Source organism: Triticum urartu, chromosome 7, assembly GCF_003073215.2.
Source record: "Triticum urartu cultivar G1812 chromosome 7, Tu2.1, whole genome shotgun sequence".
NCBI lineage: Eukaryota > Viridiplantae > Streptophyta > Magnoliopsida > Poales > Poaceae > Triticum > Triticum urartu.
The window spans coordinates 462,282,764-462,299,628 of record NC_053028.1 but is presented as its reverse complement, the minus strand read 5'-3'; positions in this window follow the sequence as shown (position 1 = coordinate 462,299,628).

Here is a 16,865-nt window from a genome sequence, read left to right as displayed (position 1 = left end):
CAGCAGTCCACCATAGTCTCGGGGACTACACCCAGTGGGTGCACTCAGAGTGCCCCCACTAATCCAAAAATTCAATCGACGCACCCAGTGGGTGTATAGATGCAAAGATTTTCAGAAAAAGAGACTTCAGATAGCATATCCTAACAGAACAAGCGGTGACCAACTAACCTAAACATTGCTTTGGAGAGCCGAGCTGGCATCATAGGCGGCCTGACTGGCGTCCCGCACCGCCTTCATCTTCTCCATCATAATGCCCGCCTGGCGTATGGCTTCCTTGGCAGCATTCACTTCGTCCTCTGGGACATGATGGATCGCAAAAAATGAAGGAGGGTCGGCAGGAGCTTGAGCAGTCGACGAAGAAGGCAGGGCACTCGATGATGGTACGACGAAGGTAACAGAACCCTGATTGGCATCACCGGCGTCCTGAACGACTGGTTCCGCCATCGGCGTCGACTGTGGCACCTTGCTTGCAGGAGCTTGCCTATTTTTCCTCGTCAAAGGCCTCTCAGGCTCTTCATCATCATCATCGGGGAGGTCAATAATGTTAGGATCTGTTCAAAGATCAATCGCCAAAATCACATCACCCAATGGTACACATTGAAGTTGAGTCGACCAAATAAATACAGAATGACAGAAATCATACCCAGATTGGAAGTGACTGCATCCTCCATTATCTCATCCTCATCCCTGTAAGCTGAGGTCCCGGAAGTAGCAGCGCTGCCAGTTCCAAAGTTCGTCTGGTTAAATCAAGAAAAAATAAATAGCACGGAGCGTCGAGTGAGTACAAAGAGAGTCACTCACGTAGAAGCGACGGGGATGTCAATCTTAATCTTCGGCAATGCCTGCCGAGGCTTCTACTCTGCAACTTTGAGATGCTTTGACACTTTTCCAGTCGGGGTTGGTGAAGATGTCCGAGGACACTTTGAAGACTGACCAGTCTGAGCAATCGCCTTTTCACGGGCGCTCGGTCGTTCTTGGTCAAGCTTGGATCGCCTCTCCCTGCGAGGAGGCGACTCGACTTCCTCTTCGTCACTTGAGTCGTCGCTTTCTTCGTCCTCTTCTCCGTCAGAATGCCATTCGCCACTGTCGCCACCGCTCGCCTCTCCCTCCAGATCTTGCTCTTGCTCTCCGTTGGGCACCGAGTACATTTCGATAAGGGCCTGAAAGAAAGCAGGAAGAATAAAGTCAGTCGACGCAGTATAGACAGCTGCGCGAGTGAATTCAGATTATAATCAAAAGCTCGGAATCGGACCTTTTCTGGTTCGTGGGACTGGTCGAATGGAGGAACTCTCCTGGCTCCCCTGGGGTTGTCCTTGTTTCCGGTGATGCCCGACAGCCACCCCTCCAGTGTGTCGTCATCGACCTCCTCCGGGTGAATCCGAGTGGTGTCATCAAGACCCGAATACATCCACATCGGATGGTCTCGAGCTTGAAGAGGCTGGATGCGCGGCCGAAGGAAAACCTCCAAGAGATCCATACCAGTGACCCCGTCACAGATGAGCTGGATCACTCGTTCGACCAGCACCCTAACTTGCGCCTTCTCCTCCAGGAGCACCTTCAAAGAGGAGGGTTTCCTCACTTGGTCCATGGTAAAAGGAGGGAGGCCAGTCGACTGCCCTGGCGTCGACTGGTCTTTGCAGTAAAACCAGGTCGACTGCCATCCGTCGACCGAGTCGGGAAGAATCATGGCTGGAAAGGAACTTTTCCCTCCCATCTGAACACCAAGACCCCCACACATCTGAATCACTTGTGTTCTCTCGTCACTCGGATTGGCCTTTTTCACCGTCTGAGAACGACAGGTGAAAATGTGCTTGAAAAGACCCCAGTGAGGCCGACAACCCAAGAAATTCTCGCACAAAGACACGAAAGCAGCGAGATACACGATTGTGTTGGGAGTGAAGTGGTGGAGTTGTGCCCCAAAGAAATTCAGAAATCCCCGAAAGAAAGGGTGAGGAGGCAAGGAAAATCCACGATCGACGTGGGTGGCAAGGAGAACGCGCTCACCCTCCCGAGGTTGCGGCTCGGATTCCTTCCCCGGAAGCCGCGCCGATCCATGGGGGATCAGTCCTCTGTCGGCTAGGTCGTCGAGGTCTTCTTGGCGGATCGCCGAGCGGATCCAGTCGCCCTGGATCCAGCCCTTCGGCAAGCCGGCTCGTGAGGAAGATCCACCCCGACTGGTCGTCTTCCCCTTCGCCTTTGTCGTCGCCTACTTCACCCGCTCCAGAGCCGCCGTCTTCTCCTTCCCCGTCGTCACCGGCGAGACGCGTACGGAGCAGCGGTGCTAGGGCGAGAGCGAGCGTGACGAAGAAGCCTGAAGAGGAGAAGAGGAAATGAGAACGCACTGTTCAAGAAACCCCAGTCCGGCGCCTTATATGAGGCCGCTTCCGAGTGGCTGACTGGTAGGCCCGGACGATCCTGTCAAATCCCGTAACAATCGCGCGCGCGATACGTGGCGAAAAAGGAGGCGCAGAGATCGAGGCGGCTCTGCCCTATCCCATCCAATTACTGCGGCCTCCCCCGTCCCGCGTGCTTCCCAAAATTCGAATCCCGCAAAATCTGCGGGCAGCAGAACAACTTGCCAGACAGAAGATCTCCTCCACACCGTCACTCGGAGTTTTTCAAGCAAAGAGACTCACTCGACAAAAACTAAGAATGGATCAAGGCGACTGAAAAGGAAGTTGCTGTTATCACTCAGGTTCATTGATCCAAAACAAGATATGCTCGTGGCATGAAAAATGAGTCGGAGTTCTCAACTCCTTCCCCACTCAAACCTTGATCCATTCGGGGGCTAATGATGAAGCTATGTACCTAGGGTAGGATCATGGACCTGTCCTAACTGCCCTAGGCAAGGACATCCCTAGAAGAAAACACCTTCCAATCGACTTGGAGGTGTTCCACTCGGCAGACTCGAAGACACTCGACCAAGAAGCAATCACTCGACCAAGATCCAACCACTCGACGGCCAGGAGACCTAAAGTCACTCCGCACGCTAACGGTCGGTCATTAAGTAGCTTTTATGGTCATCATAGCACTTTATTAGGGGCGTTACCAGTAACGCCCGACCTTAATGTATTTGAAACCCTGCATAACTGAGGGCCGGAGGGGTTTGGCGAACTCTATATAAGCCACCCCCCTCCTTAGTGTAAAGGGTTCGCACCCCTGCAATTCGTACACACATAATCCAGTCGACCGCCTCCGGGCTCCAAGACATAGGGCTATTACTTCCTCCGAGAAGGACCTGAACTCGTAAACCTCGTGTGCTTACAACTACTCCATAGCTAAGATCTTGCCTCTCCATACCTACCCCACTACATTACTGTCAGACCTAGAACCACGACAGTAGGCGCACCCCCTACCTCATGGCCTCCTCTTTTGTGTCTTGACGTAGGGTCCAAGTCTCCTGGGTCTTGTTCGTTGAGAAAATCACGTTCCCGAAAGTTTCATTCCGTTTGGACTCCGTTTGATATTCCTTTTCTTCGAAACCCTAAAATAGGCAAAAAAATAGCAATTCTGGGCTGGGCCTCCGGTTAATAGGTTAGTCCCAAAAATAATATAAAAGTGGATGATAAAGCCCAATAATGTCCAAAACAGTAGATAATATAGCATGGAGCAATCAAAAATTATAGATACGTTGGAGACGTATCACTGTTCTTCGCTTATTTACTTTTCCGTTGCTATTGCTATCATCACTACAAAATACCAAAAACACTACTTTTGCTACCGTTACCACTACTATCATATTACTTTGCTACTAAATACTTTGCTGCAGATATTAAGTTTCCAGGTGTGGTTGAATTGACAACTCAGCTGCTAATACTTGAGAATATTCTTTGGCTCCCCTTGTGTCGAATCAATAAATTTGGGTTGAATACTCTACCCTTGAAAACTGTTGCGATCCCCTATACTTGTGGGTTATCAAGACTATTTTATGGAGTCGTTGCCGGGGAGCATAGCTCTATTCTTTGAGTCACTTGGGATTTATATCTTCTTATCATTATGAAGAACTTGAGAGATCCAAAAACCAAGATTTATCCCTCAACTACGAGGGGAGGTAAGGAACTACCATCTAGCTCTACACTTGATTCACCTGCTGTTTTGAGTAAGCTTGCAACACCTAAACCTGCTTCTGCTATTCGTTCTGATATGTCGCATGTTATTGATGATGCCACTTCTGCTATGCATGATACTTATGATGAAACTACTTCTAAGCTTGATACTACTATACCACTTGGTGAATTTCTTGATGAACAACTTGCTAGGGTTAGAGAGGATGAAAATATTGAAACTGATACTACTGATGAAAGTGATGATGAAGACTTGCCTGTTATTCCTAAGGGTTATGTTTTTGATAAAGAAGCTTCTTTAGCTATTTTAGCTTGCAAAGACAGATACGAACTCAAGAGGTTATTAGCTAAATGGAATCAGCAATCTCTAAATGCTAGAATGAAACCCGACCCTGCTTTTGCTACTTCACCTATCTGTGTTACCAATAAGGATTATGAATTCTCTGTTGATCCTAATATAATTACTTTGGTTGAATCTGATCCTTTTCATGGCTATGAATCTAGAACTGTTGTGGAACATCTTACTAAATTAAATGATATAGCTACCCTGTTCACTAATGATGAGACAACTCGTTACTTTTATATCCTTAAAATATTTCCGTTCTCACTAAAGCGTGATGCTTAGATATGGTTTAATTCTCTTGATCCTGGTTGTGTGCGTAGTCCCCATGATATGATTTATTACTTCTCTGCTAAATATTTCCCTGCTCATAAGAAACAAGCTCCTTTAAGGGATATATATAATTTTGTGCAAATTGAAGAAGAGAGTCTCCCACAAGCTTGGGGGAGGCTTCTCAAATTACTTAATGCTTTGCCTGATCATCCTCTTAAGAAAAATGAAATACTTGATATCTTTTATAATGGAGTAACCAATGCCTCTAGAGACTACCTGGATAGTTGTGCTGGTTCTGTTTTCAGGGAAAGAACACCGGATGAAGCTGAATTTTATTGAATAATATGCTAACAAATGAAAATAATTGGACACCTCCTGAGCCAGTTCCTGAGCCTATTCCTAAACCAACTCCGAAGAAGAGGGGTATTCTATTGCTCAGTCCTGAAGATATGCACGAGGCAAAGAAATCTATGAAAGAATTTACCTCCTATTGAAGAAATACATGGTCTTAATTTACCGCCTGTTGAAGAAACATATGATCTTAATCCATTACCTATTGAAGAAACTCATGGTCTTGATAACCCAACACAGGTGGTAAAGACAAATTCTCTCTATAGATATGATAAAGCTGAAATCCCATTTACTAAGTTTGCTAGCCCATGCTTAGATGAGTTTGATAAATTTATGGCTAAGCAAGAAGACTTTAATGCTTATTTTGGTAGACAATTGAAATACAATTCAAATATGCTCGAACACTTGGGTGATTATATGGCTAATGTCAAAGGTGAACTTAAACTTATTAGCAAACATGCTTCTATGGTTACCACTCAAGTAGAACAAGTACTTAAAGCTCAAAATGATTTGCTCAATGAATTGAATAGTAAGAATAATGATAATGATGTTAGAGTGGCTACTAGAACTGGTAGAATGACTCAGGAACCTTTGTATCCTGAAGGCCACCCTAAGAGAATTGAGCAAGATTCTCAGAGAAATAATGTAGATGCAGCTAGTCCTTCTAATAGGAAGAAAAAGAAAAATGATAGGACTTTGCATGCTTCTAGTAAACCTATTACTGAAACACCTGAGAATCCAAATGATATTTCTATCTCTGATGCTGAAACACAATCTGGTAATGAACCTGAAACTAGTGATAATGTTAATAATAATGTTCATGATTATGCTCAACCTAGTAATGATAATGATATAGAAATTGAACCTGCTGTTGATCTTGATAACCCACAATCAAAGAATCAACGTTATGATAAGAAAGACTTTGTTGGTAGGAAACACGGTAAGGAAAGAGAGCCTTGGCTTCAGAAACCCATGCCTTTTCCTCCCAAGCCATCCAAGAAAAAGGATGATGAGGATTTTGAGCGCTTTGCTGAAATGATTAGACCTATCTTTTTACGTATGCGATTAATTGATATGCTCAAAATGAATCCTTATGCTAAGTATATGAAAGATATTGTTACTAATAAAAGAAAGATATCGGAAGCTGAAATTTGCACCATGCTTGCTAATTATACTTTTGAGGGTGGAATACCTAAGAAACTTGGAGATCTAGGAGTACCAACTATACCATGCTCCATTAAAAGAAATTATGTTAAAACTGCTTTATGTGATCTTGGAGCCGGTGTTAGTGTTATGCCTCTCTCTTTATATCATAGACTTGATTTGAATAAGTTGACACCTACGGAAATATCTTTGCAAATGGCTGATAAATCAACTGCTATACTTGTTGGTATTTGTGGGGATGTGCCTGTTGTAGTTGCAAAGGTTACTATTTTAACGGACTTTGTTATTCTTGATATTCCCGAGGACGATAGTATGTCTATTATTCTTGGAAGACTTACTGCAGGGGCTGTTATGATTGCACTAAAGGCAATGTCACTTTTCATGTTGATGGTAATGAACATACGGTACACTTTCCGAGGAAACAACCTCAAGTTCACAGTATCAATTCTATTGGAAAAATTCCATCGATTATATTTGGAGGTTTTGAATTTCCTCTTCCTACTGTCAAGAAGAAATATGATATTCTTATTATTGGGGATGTGCATATCCCCATTGAGGTAACATAGTGTTAATCAAAATTTCTCCGGTTCCATGTTATTCGGAATGAGTTCGTTAACAAGACTTGATCAACCTTGTTAGTGGATTCCTTTTGATGAGCATGAGATGGATGAAACTACAAGGCACAACCTTCTGTACCCCACTTTTACTTTCTGTTATTTATATTAAGTAACAGAAAAATAGTATTTTCTGTCTGTTATCTGAATTATAGATGCAATATAAAAATACCCCAAAAATAAAAGTTCTCCAAATGCCCTGAAATTTAAATATGATTTTTCTGGAATATTTGAGAATATTTGGCACTGAGAACACAGCAGGAGGAGCTTGCACCTGGCCACGAAGGTCAGGGGCGTGCCCTACCCCCCTAGGTGCGCCCCCTGCCTCATGGGCCCATGGTGGCCCTCCTCCACTTATCCTTTCACCCACACATTCCTTCTTTCTCCCACAAACACGAATAACCAGCTCAAGCCCGAGTCCAAGCTCGTTTTGCTGCCATTTTCGATCTCCTTGCTCAAAGCACCTCTCACAAAACTGCTTGGGGAGATTGTTCCTTGGTATGTGACTCCTCCATTGGTCCAATTAGTTTTTGTTCTAATTCTTTATTCATTGCAAATTTGTGCTGCCTAGGTAACCATGTTCTTGAGCTTGCATGTCAAATTTATATGGTTCGAAGTAGTTTTGATGCATGATATAGGCTCTAGGCACTTGTAGGAGTAGTTGCTATCAATACTATTGAGTTTGGTTTACTTTTATTTTGAAGTTACTAAAAAATTCAGAATTTTTCAGAGGAAGAAATATGCTTAGGAAAATGTTCCAAGGTGGTTCTTCAAGGAAGCAAGGACCCAGGCTTGCAATGCGTGATGCTGATGAAGAGCCACCAAGAGACGCTCCGGTGCGTCCTTGTGAATGGCCTTCTGAAAACTTTATGGATCGAGCGGGAATTAAGGAAGAATTTAACGCATATTTGCGTAACGCGGATCTTGTGAGCTTCGAGGAAGAGAAGTGTAGCCAGTATCACTATCTCACTAGTTCCTTTGTGAGGAGGTTTGAATTTTCATCTTCACGTAATTCTCCAACTGTCCTGTTTGACCTTTATGAAAATTCTTATACCATGGACTTACAGGATTTTACTACTGCTTGCAAACTTCCACAATGGGGTAGTATCAGGGAACCTCGCAAATCTGATTTAGAGATTTTCTTGCTAGTATAACTATGGGGGAATCCAGAGAGACACAAGCTACCATAGGGAGCATTCATTTTCCTGCTATACATTATTTTGCTCTTTTCATAGGTAGATGCATAAATGGTAAAGATGAAGCATGTCATATGTGTGTTCTTGACCTCAGTATTCTCAGGAGTGCTGTGTTAGGAGACAAATCTTATAATTTGGGAGCCATTGTTGCACGTAGGTTGCATCTTAATAGATTTAATGGATATTTCTTTGGTGGAATTTATGCAACCCGCATAGCTAATTTTCTTGGTATAGCCATACGTTAAGATGATATTGAATTACCTCCTGCTTACCTGGACTTTAATGCTATGGTTAACCACCAGTTTGTCGAGAGGAATGAATCACCTCTCCAGTATCGACTAATCTTTGACAAACGGCGTGCTGTCCGTATTACTCTCCATGCTCCTGCCTTCTTTGATTATCAGGCAAAAGGAAGATATGTTATTACCAGAGAGGAGGCAGATGAGTACGAGAGGAGAGCGGAGGCCGCTCGTCACCACACTGCAGCTCAGGAGGCGATAGCCGCTGCATCATAGTACGACCCCAACTACTATTATGGATATCCGCCAGGCCAGCCGTGGCCAAAAGCCTAAGCTTGGGGGAGTATGTATTTCTCACCGACATTACATTCATGTTCACACACTCATTGCTAGATTTCGGTGCTCATACTTTTTCATTGTATCATCCATCCAAGTTTATTTCCTTTTTTTTATGCTTTCTTCTTGTGTGTTTAATAAACCTTAAGAAAAACCAAAAAAACAAGTTGTAGCTTTTAATTAGTTTACTTTCCATGCTTGTAGTAGTAATTAAAAAGAAAACCCAAAAATATTTATTGTTCTTCTTTTGCCTGTTGGGACCTTTCCCGTGTAAATAGTTGTCGGTGTCAAAACCGGTGGATCTCGGGTAGGGGGTCCCGAACTGTGCGTCTAGGCCGGATGGTAACAGGAGGCAGGGGACACGATGTTTTGCCCAGGTTCGGGCCCTCTTGATGGAGGTAAAACCCTACGTCCTGCTTGATTGATATTGATGATATGGGTAGTACAAGAGTAGATCTACCACGAAATCAGAGAGGCTAAACCCTAGAAGCTAGCCTATGGTATGATTGTATGTTATGGTTGTTGCCTATGGACTAAAACCCTTCAGTTTATATAGATACCGGAGAGGGTTAGGGTTACACAAGGTCGGTTACAAAGGAGGAGATATCCATATCCGTATTGCCTAGCTTGCCTTCCACACCAAGTAGAGTCCCATCCGGACACGAGACAAAGTCTTCAATCTTGTATCTTCATAGTCTAACAGTCCGGCCAATGGAGATAGTCCAGCTGTCCGGAGACCCCCTAATCCAGGACTCCCTCAGTAGCCCCTGAACCAGGCTTCAATGACAATGAGTCCGGCACGCAGTATTGTCTTCGGCATTGCAAGGCGGGTTCCTTCTGCGAATACATCACAGAAGAATTTGAATACGAGGATAGTGTCCGACCCTGCAAAAGAAGTTCCACATTCCACCGTAGAGAGAATAATATTTTCGCAGATCTAATTTGCTGGCTTGTTTTGGCAGCATGACGTTACGTCATGGCCCGATGATTATTCGAACCGTTTCTTTTAACCAGCCCCGCACATAACGTGAGGCAGTTTTCGACACGTCTTGTCAAAGCAGAGATCGTGTCCCCTTATTACGGGATTCTCATCAATACGGGCGTGGGTAACCCAACCGCGCCATCAATTGCGGCGCTTGGGGGATAAGCGAGTTTTACCAGGCAAGTGGGGACGCTTAGTTTCGTCCGCCCATATAAAGGGATAAGGATTCACCTTTCTATCCACGCCTTCTTCCTCCCTTACTCATCTGTTTTCGCACACTCGAGCTCTAGCGCCCAAGTCCGCACTTTCCACCTCAACTTTCTCCAATCATGTCCGGAGCGGGAGGTAGGTGGATGGTTTCCTCTGTCACGGAGGGAGACATCAAGAAGCTGCACGGAGCCAGATATCTAGCCGTGAACATCGCGCATCGGCTGCCCACCACGGGGCAGATCGTCCCTACCCCGGAACCTCACGAGAGGGTAGTTTTCCTTCACCACTTCCTCCGCGGACTAGGGTTTCCCCTCCATCCATTCGTCCGTGGTCTCATGTTCTACTACGGGCTGGACTTTCATGATCTGGCCCCGAACTTCATCCTCAACATTTCGGCGTTCATCGTCATGTGTGAGGCTTTCCTCCGCATCCGGCCCCACTTCGGCCTATGGTTAAAGACCTTCAATATCAAGCCGAAGGTGGTAAGAGGCCAACAAGCAGAATGCGGTGGAGCCATGGTGGGCAAGATTCCCAATGTCATATGGCTCGAAGGCTCCTTCGTGGAGACAATAAAGGGGTGGCAGTCAATGTGGTTCTACATCACCGAGCCATGCGATGCCAAATGGGCGGCAACCCCCAAGTTTCGATCTGGATTCCCTACACGGCTCACTTCCTGGAAGGAGAAGGGCCTGTCATGGGGTTCATCGGTGGAGCTGGATGGACTCCAGAAATGTATCCGGAGTATGGCAAGTAAGAAGCTCAAGCTTGTCAACATAGTCCAAGTTATGCTCATCCGTCGGATCCTCCCATGTCAACAACAGGATTTTACCTTATGGGAGTTCGACCCGGCCCAGCACCAGACTCTGAGCGAGCACTTTGATACGACGCTCAAGGACGTCTGGAAGGTGCTGTTCAAGGGCTCCGAGGTCCCTCCTTCTCTCGCCGAGGATCGTGGACTAAGCGCAAAGTGCTTAGCGCGTTCGGTAAGTTCAATACGTCCCGTAAGACATTTATTTTCCCTAGCTTAAGTATGTGCGGGGTCTAATCTCCAGGCCTTTGACAGGACTGGGTGGAGATGTCAGGGCAGATCAACTGTTCGGCCCCTTTGCTCGAAGACATTGCGAGCTCTCTCCTGATGGAGATGCTGGCTCCGGCTCCTTACAAGGTGCCGGAGAAGACCAAGAAGGCCAAGGGAACCCGAAAGAGTTCCCGACGCCAGGTGTTATCGGACTCATCGTCCGATAACTCTGCGGCACACTCTTCCCCCGAAGACGAGGAGGAAGAAGAAGATGCTCCCCCTCCAGGCGGGGGAGACAAGAAAAGGAAGGCCGCCCCAACTGGGGAGGCCAAAGGGTCCAAGAAGGGGAGGACTCTCCTTCCGGACAGTTCCACCACCGCCGATGAGGGCAAAGACGAGTGGTTGCCCCGGGCCAAGCCCTCGGGGAGATCGTAATTATTCGGATACCATAGTAACTCATAGCATTCCTTTGTCGCACTGCTTTCCCTAACGCCGAACATGATTATGCAGGCCGCCGTGAACCAGCATCGATGTATCATCGGACGGCTCCCTAGGCTTGTCGGACATGGATAGCGATCCGGTCCCGACCGCCACCTCCCCTCATCCTACTGACGACGTCGAGGTGTTGTCTCAAGAGGCACCGGGTCGAGGGGAGACAGTCCTGGAGGCACCTCAAGGCGACCTTCCGGACTCCGAGAGCCGCGGGGACGGGACCCCCGAGAGCTCCGAGTTCGGCCCTCAGTCGAACACCGCGCCAGACCCTCCAGCGGTTCTGGGCTCGGGCAGGCGGCCTCCTTCTAAGAGGGGCAAGACGCCTGTGCCGGTGACCTCTGTCCATCCAGAGGCACCGGACAATCTGCTGGAAGCGCTTCGCATCGCTTCCATCGACGAGGAGCACCGCACTATCATGAGTGCGGCGATCCAGAAGGTTCAGTCCGCCAAGAGCAGATTGACTAAAGCCTGTGCCAGCCTTCTAATAGGCTTTGAGGTAAGTGTTTTAAAATGTAGTAGAAATATTACCGCATAGACAGTAGCCTCTGATGCTTTGTTCGGTGTTCACAAAGAAAAGTCGAACAGAGGATCAAATAATATCGCAGGAGTCTAATATAAGTATGTCAATATGCGTACGCAGGCTTCGCTGCTGGCGTCCGCCGCACTAACTGTGGAGGTCGCCGTACTGAAGCAGGACCTCGAGGGGTCCAGGAAAGAGCTTGGCCTTACTAAGAGGCAGCTCGAGGAGAACAGGGGTAAGTAATACCCCGTCTATAGATATGTATATATATAAAAAAGGATGCGATTACAAAATGATAGGATCATTGTATGTTTGCCAGGGGCCACGACCGAGGTGGCGACCCTGAAGCAAGAGCTAACCAAGGCCGAAGATAAAGCGGCCAAGGAGTGCACCGAGCAAGAGAAGCACGAGGCTCGGGTGGGCGAGGTGCAGCAAGAGCTCCAGGCTCTCGTGACGAAGCACGAGGCGTTGGAGCTTGACTCGAAGATGCGAGAGTCTGAGCTTGCCGCGGTCCTTGAGAGCGCAAAGAGTGCCAAGGCCGAGGCCCAGAAGGCCCTCCAGGAGATCGACGCAATGAAGAAGATAGCGGTGGGTAAGGCATTCTATATGCAGAGCAAGCATGTAAAAGTAAATTACCGATTACTTACCCGAATTCGGAGCTCTCCAGGAGCATTCGCAGATTTGCCCCGCAACGTGTCGGATGCCGCACAGTTTTACCAGGCCGTGGAGGGAATCTCAACGGAGAAGCTGTTTTGGTCTCAGTATACTGGGACCGAACACCCAATGCCTCTGAGCGACCAGCTAAAGCAGATGGTCGAGCTGCACAAGGCGGCCGAACAGGCCATGAAGGGCCTTATAGTCCGGCTGTGGCCTGGCGACGTCCTTCCAGACAGCTACTTCGGCCTGGTGAGGCGGCTTCTGGATGCCTGCCCACGGCTGGAGGTCATCAAGCGGTCTGTCTGCATCGAAGGTGCACGCCGGGCTTTCGCCCGTGTGAAGGTGCAGTGGGCCAAGCTAGACGATGTGAAGCTGATCAAGGAAGGGCCGCCGCAGGGCAAGGAGCATCGCACCCTCGAAATTTATTATGAGGGTGTCCTGAAGGGTGCCCGTCTTGTAGCGGACGAATGTTCAAAGGATGTAATATTTGAGTGAACTTGCTCGTGTGATCCTGTATGATGAAAACTTGTTTCATATGCGCTATGCAACGCTTGTGTGAATTTAAAATATTACCTTCTGTTTGGCCATTTATCCAATCTGAGAGATGGCTAGTCCTCGGCTTCTGCCCCCATGCCACGAGTGCTGGGGTGTTCGGGATAAACCTGAGCACTCTTTTTCCCATATTTGGGTCCTTCAAGGGAGGTGCTCAGCACAATGAACAAGGCAACCGGACTAATAATGCTTTATCACTCTCACTTAGCCATAGAATTCTATAATTTTAAATTTCGGCGAAGCCCCTGGTATTCGCAAGGCCGAATTCGGGGCGCGATACACGCCTGTAAGCCGGACAGGGCCGGCCCCTCTCCCTAAGCGGCATAAGTCTTTAGGGACTCGAAAAAACCTCGCCGAACAGCGACCAGTCTCTTGCCTTACCATGACAGTCAGTTTTAGCTTTCTATACTGAGGTGCAAAGCCTGGCAGAACTGGGGCACAATCGCAGTAGTTCTCCTAGCGCTACCTTAGCCGATAGAGCGGAACGTAAGGTACGAAAACATAGGAGCCGGGCAAACCCAACATTTGAGCAAAGACATGATTCAGAGCTGATGCATATAATGCTATAAGTTCGGGGTGCCGCACTTGTGAAAGTGTTCGGACTTTTCACACCGCATTGTGGGGTACGTAAGCCCCTGGTGTATTGGCCGTACCAGAGTGTATGGTTGCAAGGCGTCATTAATGAACATATATATATATATATAACAAGAATGCAATAATAGTCGTAATGTCATGCATTGTTTATTAAAAAAAACTGCATTAAAGCAGAGTGATATAGATAGTGCGATAAGCAAAGAGTAGGACTATGTCCCTTCCAAGGGCAAGCTGAGGAATGATATGAAATTGAATATTTCACTCGTTACTGTAATCAACCTGGGAATTCCGTGGTATAACGTAGATGTCTGCCTCCTTGGTTGCTGCATCATGTGTTCGGCAATAGTGCTGCCGGACAGTGTTTCCAGAGATTAAGGTCCTGAAAGAAAAAGAAAAATAACCAAGTGGGAAGCCCCTATTGCGGTTTAGGCCGCGTTTTGGGGCGTGCCGCAGTTGTGCCCCCTCCCCACCTGTGCCCATGGTATTTTTAATGCGTGATTATGTACGCGCGGCACGAATTTCGCCGTTGGGCTGGGATTGGGGTGGCCGCCGTATTGCTATGCGAGCTCAGATCGCGCCAGGCGGTCTATTTGCCGATTGCCCCGAGCGCGCTTGAAGGTGTCCGGGCTTTGAAGCGCTGAACTGGTTGATTGCCTTGAGAGGCTGCTTTGCGCTTCTGCTGCGAGGGCCGCGGTGTGCTCCTCTATTTGGAGAGAGCGCTCTGTGTTTCCATTGACTGTAATAACTCCGCGAGGTCCTGGCATCTTGAGCTTGAGGTATGCATAATGCGGTACCGCATTGAATCTAGCGAATGTGGTTCGCCCGAGCAGCGTGATAACCACTGCGGAGCGGATCTATATCGAAGATTAACTCTTCGCTTTGGAAATTATCCGGGGATCCGAAGACCACTTCCAGTGTAACTGAGCCTGTGCAATGGGCCTCTACACCTGGAATGACGCCCTTAAAGGTTGTTTTTGTGGGTTTGATCCTTGAGGGGTCTATACCCATTTTGCGCACTGTGTCCTGATAAAGCAGGTTCAGGCTGCTGCCGCCGTTCATAAGGACTCGAGTGAGGTGATATCCGTCGATGATTGGGTGTAGGACCAGTGCGGTGAATCCTCCATGACGGATACTAGTGGGGTGGTCCCTGCGATCGAAGGTGATCGGACAGGAGGACCAAGGATTGAACTTTGGTGCGACTGGCTCCAACGCATATACGTCCCTGAGCGCACGCTTCCGCTCCCTCTTGGGGATGTGGGTTGCGTATATCATGTTCACCGTCCGCACTTGCGGGGGAAACCTCTTCTGTCCTCCAGTGTGCGGCTGCCGGGGCTCCTCCTCGTCATCGCTATGCAGCCCCTTGTCCTTGTTTTCGGCAAATAACTTGCCGGCCTGCTTGAACACCCAACAATCCCTATTGGTGTGATTGGCTGGCTTGTCTGGGGTGCCGTGTATTTGACACGAGCGATCGAGTATACGGTCCAAGCTGGACGGATCCGGTGTACTTTGTTTGAATGGCTTTTTCCGCTGACCAGGGTTTAGAGCCTTTGAATCCGGCATTGACTGCCGTGTCCTCAGTATTTTCGCTGTTAATGCGGTGCTTATGCTTGTTGCGATGTGACCTGCTATTGCCGTCCTTGGTATCTGAGGTACCATGGTTCTTTGATATGTTATTACTGCGAGCCAGCCAGCTGTCTTCTCCCGCACAAAAGCGGGTCATGAGTGTCGTGAGAGCTGCCATAGATTTCGGCTTTTCCTGACCAAGGTGCCGGGCTAGCCACTCATCTCAGATGTTGTGCTTGAAAGCCGCTAAGGCCTCCGCATCCGGACAGTCGACGATTTGATTTTTCTTTGTAAGGAACCGAGTCCAGAATTGCCTAGCCGACTCTTCTGGCTGCTGAATTATGTGGCTCAAGTCATCGGCGTCTGGTGGTCACACATAAGTGCCCTGAAAGTTGTCGAGGAATGCGGCTTCCAGATCTTCCCAATAGCTAATGGAGTCCGCTGGCAAGCTGTTAAGCCAATGTCGCGCTGGTCCTTTGAGCTTTAGTGGGAGGTATTTGATGGCGTGTAAGTCATCGCCGCGGGCCATGTGGATGTGGAGGAGGAAGTCCTCAATCCATACTGCGGGATATGTTGTGCCATCGCATGATTCAATATTTACAGGTTTGAAACGTTCTGGGAATTGATGTTCCATTACTTCGTCTGTGAAGCATAAGGGGTGTGCGGCGCCTCTGTATTGGTCTATATCGCGATGCAGCTCGAATGGGTCTTGCCCGCTGTGTTCGGCCCGATCGGAATTGCTTTTACTGTATCCGGCGTGATGTTTGTCGTCTCGCAGACTGGTGCGCCCTCGTGATCCATAGATCGATCTTGAATGCTTTGCCTTATCCTCCAATATGTCTCGCAGGTCTGGCGTATCTCCCCATGCCTTTTTATTTGAATGGCGTTGGGGTGGAGGCTGAGCTTTTGGCTGGAATGCCTCTCTATTGCGGCCACGAGGTGGTCGATCAGCCGTATCATACACTTCTTCCTCCAGTCGGGGTAGTAACCTGCACCTTGGGTAACTCTTGGAGGGGCGCTCGAGTTTATATTCCTCGGCCGCGAGGACTTCAGTCCATTTGTCAGCTAGCAGATCTTGATCAGCTTGAAGCTGCTGCTGCTTTTTCTTCAGGCTATTTGTCGTGGCCATAAGCCGGCGCTTGAAGCGCTCTTGTTCGACGGGATCCTCTGGTACGACGAATTCATCGTCGCCGAGGCTTGCCTCGTCTTTGGAGGGGGGAATGTGATTGTCATCCTCCTCCTCTCCGTCTGCCGCTCTCTCAGGAGAGCTGGCTCCTCCATCCTCCTGCTCTAAATCTTGCTGGAGGGGTTTGTTGTTGTCTTCGGCACTATCCGGAGTGTTATTATCTCCTGTGTCGGTATCGCCACTTTTGCTTTGGCAGGACTTAGAGCGGCGCCGCTGACGTCGGCGTTTGGGTTGCTTCTTGGAGGGGTCATCCTCCGCTATCCCGTCGCCATTGCCTTCTTTGGGTGTATCCACCATGTATATGTCATATGATGAGGTGGCTTTCCAGTGCCCTATAGGTGCTGGTTCATGTTCGTCTCCTACATCGTCGTTCATACCGTCGATGTCTTCGGAGTCGAAGTCGAGCATGTCGGTTAAATCATCGACAGTGGCTACAAAGTGGGTGGTGGGTGGGCGTCGAATTTCTTTGTCGTCCGCATCCCAATCCTGTTGGCCATAATCCGGCCAGGGCTCT